Raw genomic sequence first — 9,838 nt, forward strand, 5'->3', positions numbered from 1 at the left:
GATAATCCTAATTTAAGTGGAATGATCATGGAACAAAGCTAGGGAAAAAAATATATCTTTAATCAAAACAAAGCTCTTTGGACAACAGAGTTTGATAATGTGGAAATTGGTACTGTTTTATTTTTGCTGTGATCAGCTACAATTGTACATTTTTGTAATTATATTTCATTTAACCACAAAAATCTACACAGAAGGACTGAAACATACTGACAAGTATCTATCTTATTTCTCTCAAAAGGAAAGTAGCATTCCCATATTTCTTCGACATTTGTGATCTTATCAATCTGGGCATCCTTCTCAATGATATAGCTCATAAATTATCCATATTTATCCATCCTGTGTAGATTTTCTCCAAGGTTTCTTTTAAGCTTGTCACACTGTGACATACAAGGTGACTTTGTTTTCTTTCTCTTAATGCCATGAGGATCCTGACAAGGATGCAGAAAAACGATTATCCATTGTTTTTTTTAATCATCTAACTAGTTCATCTTCTTTTTCATTCATATATTTCTTTGACAAAATTCTTCAGTTCTGTGTCAATCCACATTTGTAACACATAATCTGATCACATTTACCATGTCCATCATCCTTTGAATCATTCTCCATTTCATTCCTTGAGTTTGTAGTGTTCCATGAGTCAGAACTATACAACAATAACCATAAAATGCAAAAATACTTATGGACAATGAAGATCTCCATGAAAGAATTGCAGTATCTCCGTTGATACTGCATGACAATCTGAACCGTCTTCCTAATAACTTAACTATTTAGTTAAGCATCATGTTTTATACTTAGTCATGAAGGAGAATTAGGTACTGTCCCGTGTTGTATATAAAAGAGCTTGATTGAGCTAAAGATTTTAATTGCACCATAGTTGACTATTCATCTTTTTTTTTTTCATGTCATTGGTAAAACAGTTAGGGAAAAATGTAGGAACAGCTCTTTAGTGAGATTTTTTTGATGTCATTAAAAATGATGAAATGTTTCATTTTCATTTCTCTACCATTCTACAGATTGAATATAAATTTAATTTTCAAGATAAATGACTAAATACTTATTGTTAAGTATATGACAATATGTGTAGAGAGGAAAGAATCACTATAATTAAAATACTTAAAATATGATTGCAGATTATGATAATAGAATTAATACATACAATGCTTAGCTTTTTCTTCAAAGTGATCCTATATAGTTGGTATAAACATCATCATCTCCATTTTACAGAGGAAGAAATTGTTGATCAGATTACACACAATAATGCTAAGTGTTAGAGATATATATTAAATTCAAGTCTTCTAAATACAAATTCAAAATTCTCTCCATTATAATGTATTGGATCATTATGTCACCTATTCAAGAAAAAATATGAAAAACATATCGATCATTGAGAATGCATTTATTAAGTACTTATGATGTTCCAGGTACTAGGGATACAAAAAGAAAAAATGAAATGGGGTATATCTTTAATATACTTCTTATGTTGTTTGGGAAAAATGTAAAAGTAAAGATATACAATCAATATGTATTGTTATTAATAATTAATAATAAAAAACAATCACTTGAATAAAAGAAATCAATAGAAACATCAAAAGTGGGATGAATCTAGAAGACTCTCCTAGAAGATATGATATATAAAAGCATATAGTGGTAGAAATTAGCAAGCTATGATAGGGTAGCAAGTATATTTTCTTAACTATAACAAAGTCCTTTATTTGGATCAACAATTAAGTCACAAGATAGATAAAATGATTTGATGGAGAGCTGTGAAGGTCAAGAAAAAGAGTTGTCATTTAATATGACTGGTGATGATTTTTCACTAATAGTTCTTAAACATATAAATCATATCATATGTTTATGTCTAATAGCCATCTATAAGGCAGATAGCTTCCTTTTTGGAAGAAAAAATTAAATAAAGAAATTTACATGATAATTTATATGTTTAAAAGGAATATCGAGTTATTCCTACTAAATTTGGAATTTCATGTGCAATCTTTATTTTAATATACTATAATATGGAAATGGTTGTTTCATTCCATAAATTAAAAATTAAATGGATAAGCCATGTGGTGAAGCTATTATTAAGGGCAAATAGTATGTTTATATTGGAGGGGTTGGTGGAAGGACAAATTAATAGTAAAGAAAATAACTAGTTAGCTATTATAAATCATTGTTGCTTACTGTTATTACACATGGCACTAGAAGCCTTACTTTAGGATTTTAACGAATTAGCAGAAAGGGATGTTTTTCTTTCTACATGTCCCATACTCTTTAGGGGAAAGCCAGCGCTATTGTCTGTGTCTTTCTAGAACAACTCAAATGTTGTTTCAGCTTTGTTAGATAGTTCAGTAAGATAAAAGAATGTTTAACTGTTTGCATTTGGGAATTCTGTATATAGTATGATAATGTCTCTCTACTGATGCCATATACAACTTTAACTTGCAAGAAGGATCTCTTCCAAGAAACAAACTTATTTAGAATGGTATATTTCATTAAAAAAACTCGATATGATGTAATACAGTGACATATTTTAATATGTCTTTGACTCAACATCTCCTATGATCTACTTAATTCATTAAGCATTTATGCAACCTATATTAAAATCCATTCTAATTTATTGTGTTGGGTTATTTCATTATTAACATGGGTTAGTATGTGGTTTTGAAGCTTTCATAGTTTATAGTTTTTTTTAGCCTCAGGACTCTTATTTGTTTCCACCTTTGGATCTGGTTTGATAAAGCCCTTGCCCATACATTTAACTTAAAATGAATTCAGACAATATTTTATGCCAAATGTATTATCCTATGTGCTTATCAGGTTTTAGCCAAACTGAAAATGTTAACAATAACAATAAATGATTGTTTATTAATTTATCTATTCATGTGGCTTAACAGTATCAAACCTAAAACTATATTATAAAGCAACAGTAATCAAAACAATTTGGTACTGGCTAATAAAGTGGTAGATCAATGGAATAGATGAGATGCACACAACACAATAATCAAGGCCTATAGCAATCTACTATTTGGTAAACCCCCAAACTCTAGCTCTTGGAAAAAGAACTCACTATTTGACAAAAATTGTGGGAAAACTAGAAAATAATATGTCAGAAACTCAATATTGACCTACATCTCATACTCCATAGCAAAATAAGGTCAAAATGGTACATGATTTGGGCATAAAGGAGGATACACAAACAAATTAGGAGAACAGGGCATAATTTACCTATCAGATCTTTGGAGAAGGGAGGAATTTATGACCAAAGAAGAACTAGAGAATATTATGAAAGGTAATGTGGACAACTTTGATTATATTAAATTAAAAATGTTTTTCATGAACAAAACCAACAGACACAAGATTAAAATGGAAGTACAAAGCTGGGAAAAAATCTTTACAGCCAGTATTTCTAATAAAGATCTCATTTCTAAAATGTATAAAGAATTGTGTCAAATTTATAAAAATACAAGTCATTCCCCAATTCATAAATCATCAAATGTTATGAACAGACAATTTTTCAGATGAAATTAAAGCCATTTATAGTTATATGAAAAAAAAATCCTCTAAATCACTATTGATTAGAGAAATGCAAATTAAAAATAACTGAGTTACTACCTCGCAGTCTCAGATTGGCTAAGATGACAGGAAAAGATAATGATAAATGTTGAAGGAAATATGGAAAAACTGTGACTAATGCATTGTTGGAGTTGTGAAATGATCCAATCATTCTAGAGACCAATCTGGAACTATGCCCAAAGGGCTATAAAACTGTGCATCCCCTTTGATCCAACGATCATTACTTAATCTGTATCCCAAGGAAATCATACAGAGAGAAAAGGACGTACATGTGCAAAACTTATGATAGCAAAGAATTGGAAAAGGAGTGAAAGCCCATCAATTGAGAAATGGCTGAACAAGTTGTGATATATGAAGATAATGTTATATTATTTTTCTTTAAAAACCTATAAACAAGTTGATTATAGAAAGACCTGGAAAGATTTATGTGAATTGATGTAAGCAAAACAAGTAGAACAAGGATTATATTGTACCCAATAATGGCAAGAATGTACAATGATCAACTATAAAAGGCTTGGTTCTTTTCAATAGTTTCAGTGATCCAAAGCAATTCTAATAGACTTTGAACAGAAAATGCCATCTGCATCCACAAAAAGAACTAAAGAGACAATGTAAATCAACACATTCTATGTTGACTTCTTTTTTCTGTTTTTTTTAAATTTCTCCCATAGTTCTTCTATTTTGCTCTGATTTTGCTCTTCCAACATAATTCATAAAGCAATGTGTTTTTAAAAATAAGTAAACTTAGTACAATAAAAATTATTTATCTATTAATTTAGCTGGTATTTATTAACCATCTATTGTATGCTAGGGACTGTAATGTATCCCAAGGACAGAGAAGACTTAGACTTGTTATTTCATTAGTTTAGGAACTCCTGGATGAGGATTCTTCCTTCAACATTGTAGGTTGTCATCTTTGCAAAGTATTTTTAAAGAGTTGTTTAGACTAGAGCACAAGAAATTAAGAGACTTTCTTTGGTTGACAATAGGAATTTTGTCAGAGATAAGATTTGAAACCAGGTGTTCCTAGCTTTGTGGCTGGCTCTCTATTCACTATGCAACTGCATCTCTGAGAGTTGATATTCTGGGGTAGAGAGCTAATTGAACACACATTTAAAAACAAAAAAAAACACAAAACCAAAGTGTATACAAAATAAATCCGAAGTGATTTCCAAGGAGGAGGGAATTAGCACCTAGGGGAAGATATAGATTTTCTCTTGGAGGTATCACTTGAATTAAGCTTTGAAGAAATAAAGGCTTCTTTTTGATTAGGGGGAAGCACATTGCAGTCATAGGGGCAACTTACACTAGGGATGGAGATAGGAGATGGGATGTCACACACAGGGAATAGGAAACAGTACACAGAGCTGTTTGAGAAAGTTTAAAGTGAGTGAAAGAGAGTAAAGTAAAGTAAGAATGAAAAATTAAGAGGAACAGAATCTGAAGGACCCTAAACAAAATATGAGCCTTATTTTACTCAAGAGACAGAAAGGAAACACTAGAACATCTTAGGCAAAAGAAGGAAGAGAAAGAGGAGACAGAAAGGAGACACTAGAATATCTGAGGGAAGAGAAGGAAAGCAGAGGCATAAGGCTAGGGAGAGGAAGGGACAAAGGGGGACTTTCACTAAGGACAGGAAGAACTAAGTTATGCTTAGAGAGGAAAAAAAATTAGATAACTGCCTCAAAGCAAGGTCATGAAACATCTCTGGAGACTGTTAGATACTCTTTCCTCATGACTTGAAGCAAAGTTTGAATTGTCCTTTCTATAGAGAGAAAGCCAATGCATCCCAATCAATTAGGGAATTGATTGTGTAGCTTTTTTGTATGAAGTTTGCCAATAACAATTATAAGGAAACATTTTTTCTCTTCTTAGGTAGTTTGACTCTACCTTTGTAAATACCTATATTATCTACCTGAAAAAAATAGTTCTTTGAGGTCAATACAATACATGTGCTGAGGATATTTCTTCAAACACTCCCTGAGAAGTAGAACATGTATACCTTTTACTGTGGAGTGTTAAGAGCAGAAAAAAAATTCTATGTTAAAATAAGCCCAGACCTTATTTAAGAAGATCAATGCAGTGTCAGATATAACAGTGAGGTCCATTACCTGGTTCTATTTTTTTAGTTTATCAGAGCTTTCTTTTAGTAGCTTAGATAATGAAAAATTAGATTATATTTTAGTAGCATTTTATAAGATTATTTATTTTACAATGATATACATATATTACATTTAGTCTCATGAAATATGATGTACCATATATGATAGACACAGTAAGACAACTGTATAGCAAATTTAAAAGGAACTACAGCTGGACCTAAATTATAGATAATAAAAGTATTCATCTGAGATGGTTTGACTTTGAACTATTCTACTGCAAGCTAACTGGGATACATATGTTCACAGTTATTTGAAGGATCATCCTAGCTAATACCAGTGAAATGCTATTCCATTAGACTTTCGGATGGAGTAAAAGGGAATTTTTTTAAGTGAACATGTTTTAGATCATCATATTTAGGATATCTCATACAGACATTTTTCCACATGTACTGTGAAGGAAAGCAAAGTAAATAGTAGCAAATTGTTCTTTGAGGATGTTTGGACAAATTTTTATAGACACATATTTAAATAAGATAAATCCAATAAAATTTTTGTGATTCTACAGATTGAAGAGAATGATTTGAGGAAAACTGTATGAGATACTTTTGGGTAGCAAAGGACTACAATTATTCATAATTTGTTTATTAATACTTGCTACCTTGTCAGGCAATTTCACCAATAGTGTTTCCTTAACTGTTGAGGCAGAAATTAATTTTAAAAGATAATAAATAATTTTCCAATAAACAAAAATATTAGGTGCTGGGTGAGCAAATGGAGTAGTAATGTTACCTGGAAGGTCACAATTTTTCTTCTGCTATCACAATCTTAGGTGAGTTGTTTATATTTAATTTGGGGAAAGAACAATTATACAAATCTCTTTTTTTCTAACAGTAGCATTCAAAAATCCTGCCTTTTCAAGCAGTTGCATTAACTTTTCCCTTGGCATTTCAGCATAATAAATCTTTGATCCCTCCAGGCTGTTTCTTTTTTCTGTTAGATGTAGGGTGCTTCATTATAACTGTTAAATGAATCATTTCTACCTTACTATGCCTTCACTTTTTAAATGTTTGGTTGCTGTGTGTATTACTTATTGTGAATGCAATTCCAAAAACAAGAATGAGCATCCTACGGGTTCCACATATTACAGAGACTCTTTGATTATCATGGTAAACACTTAAGCAGCACATTTTGGATTCCACTGGGATATGACAATTAAGTGGATTCCACTGTAATGCAATATTCAACAGTATTAGGAAGCATTTTCAGCAGTGTGTGCTCCCAGCTTGTAGCTAACACTTTCCTCCAAAGGAAGTCAATATGTAAAGCATCCATGCCTATCTTTAGTAGGATATGTTAATTTTGCTGAAATGCTTAAGGTAGATACAGAATTGGAAGCAAATTCTTATGCGGGAATCAATATATTGCTGTACAGGATAATTATGCTTCATTTGTATCCCCTGTTCCTCTTCTATTAAGATATCAAAGCAATTACATCAAAATTATTATCTTTTACAAGAAAAGCCAATCAATAAATGCTCCCCTCAAAAAAAAAAACCACAGAAACAAAAACAAAAATTCACAATAAAGCAATTTATAATACTTTATAGGGAAATGAAAGAGAAGGAAAACACATATTATACAAATATGCTTTTACAAAGACATGCACATATTTGAAAAAGGTAATGTGAAAAGTATTTTTGGAGTTCTTAATAATTTACTACTATCATCTCAAGGAATGTTACCATTTGAAGCATAACTGCAAACCCTTGGGCAGAATGAGCCAGAAAACATTCAGACTACAGGGAATCTGAGATTTCATTGATATGGGTATTTCCTTTAATCACACAAATTGCAACTCTCTGGTAATTACCTGTTCTATGTAACCTCCCAAATTCATCAAAGAAGATGCAGCAAGTGACTGGGTGTTATTCTTGTATTCCCATTATATTGCATAGCTACAAAAGAAATATGTAGTCTCTCCAGAGTTTATCATTTCCTCTAGCTATATGATTTTCTTTCTCTGGAATATGGCCATTTATTTTGGCCATGATTCCTTTAAAGATATCCTTTATGATACTTCTATTTTGCAGGTTGTTGTGAAGATCAAATGATGCTTTTAAAGTGCTTATCACAATGGTTGGCACATAGTAGGCATTAAATATTTGTTTCACCTTATTCTGTATTGTGTTTATACCCTAGTCACATCCACTGTGCATCTCTCCATAATCCCTTGGGCAAAAAATGTTTGCCAAGTTTATACATGCAAGATTCAAATTATGTTTTCTTTACTTTATTGTGGTGGTCTCCAAACATTTTACATTTTTTAATCAATCAGTTAAAAAAGAGCACATGAATCTAATCTGTTTACTTATTTATAAATCACATGCACATATTATTACTATCCGTGAAAAAAACACAGAAAAGCATATTTTTTTAAAAAATAAAAAGTTGAAATAATAGTTGATTAGAGAGGCAATAGGGACCCACTGACATTTCTTCTATATGAGAGTGAAATATATCTGAACCTTAGGAGGATCAATTTGACAACTGTGAGTAATATGGATTGCAGGGGGAAAACACTTGAGCCAGAAGAATTAGAAGAATTAAGAAGAAATTATAATAGTCTATGACAGAAGAACTGCAGACATGAATAAGGGTGGTAGTTGCATGAGAAAAGAGAAGAGGATGGATATGAGAAATGATGTGAAAGAAGAAATGACAAGATGTGCAGAATGTGGCAGGGTGGGACATTTAGGATAATTCTGAGGTTGCAAACCTAGGTAACTGAAAGAATATTAGTACTCTTTGCAGAAACAGAGTAAAAGAAATTTGTGTTTTGTGGTAAAGAAAGTACAATAAGTTATATTACAAATTTCACAGCCTATCTATGCCTGTTCATCCTGTTCAATTTGATTTGATGCATCCAAAATGGAAAAGAGGTAGAAAGTTATTGGTTATAGCTCCAGAGTACAGAATTTACATGCTTAGGATGCCTGCCCCAGCAACAAAGTAATCTCGATGGTAGAGTATAGATATACTGGAAGAAAGGTAGAGACTTTTGCTTGCATGGCTGCTTCAGTTGCCTGGTTTCCACTTAGATTATAATCATACCAAATAGTTATTGTATAGTGACTTTATTAGAGGTCATTGGTGGAAGAAGACAGAATTGGGAAATATTGGGAGATAATGGGTAGAAGAGATTTATACTTGCTTTAGACTAGCCAAAATTGATTATTCTATGGAGGGTAAATTCGGAGCTTTCTCATACCCCCTGATTGTATGATTACACATCCATGGTGTTTATTTTTTCTTTTTTTTAAAAAAAGATTTTATTTTCAGGACAAAAACTGCATTTTCACTAGCTTACAGTACTCATAAAGTACAATACTGTTTATTCTTTTCTCTCTTCACATATTCAAGTATTGAGAATGCCCAGATTTACATAGTAGCTTAAATGTTACTTCTAAACTGCTATTGTCTTGGCCATAAATTGGAGTCCTTTAATTTTTGGTGTGTGCAGTGCTCTTTCTTTGGTAGATTTAGTGAATCTCTTCAACAGTAGATCTAGACAAAGTACTTCCAGATGCTCTACCCACAAGGTATGCCTCCTAGAATGCACCCTGTACTCTGAGATAGCTTAGCAATGATGAGGTTGCAGATCTCCAGTTCTTTTTGTTGATATTCAAATTCTTCTTCCTTAGCAATCTGGTTCTTATTCAACCTGTTTATCATTTCATTACATTTGCAAGGATTTTATGTTTATCTTCATCACTAATTTTGCCTTGAAGTTTGTTATCCTTTATGCTAGTCTTCATGTTGAAAGAATGAGATTACCAAGATAAGATCAAAATGGGTCCATGATTTAGACATAAAGAACGAGATTATAAATAAATTGGAGGAACATAGGATAGTTTATCTCTCAGACTTGTGGAGGAGGAAGAAATTTGTGACTAAAGACGAACTACAAACCATTATTGATCACAAAATAGAAAATTTTGATTACATCAAATTAAAAAGCTTCTGTACAAACAAAACGAATGCAAACAAGATTAGAAGGGAAGCAACAAACTGGGAAAACATCTTCACAGTTAAAGGTTCTGATAAAGGCCTCATTTCCAAAATATATAGAGAACTGACTCTAATTTATAAGAAACCAAGCCATTCTC

The 9,838-nt window shown here is 31.8% G+C and overlaps 1 protein-coding gene across 1 annotated transcript in view; it reads right to left on the minus strand.

The window, feature by feature from the left end:
• LOC116423541 (sodium/potassium-transporting ATPase subunit beta-1-interacting protein 2-like) overlaps positions 1–9,838 on the minus strand; it is a 780,722-nt gene that overhangs the window by 379,282 nt on the left and 391,602 nt on the right. The gene's annotated exons all lie outside the window — the stretch shown is intronic.

This window comes from Sarcophilus harrisii, chromosome 4 (assembly GCF_902635505.1).
Source record: "Sarcophilus harrisii chromosome 4, mSarHar1.11, whole genome shotgun sequence".
NCBI lineage: Eukaryota > Metazoa > Chordata > Mammalia > Dasyuromorphia > Dasyuridae > Sarcophilus > Sarcophilus harrisii.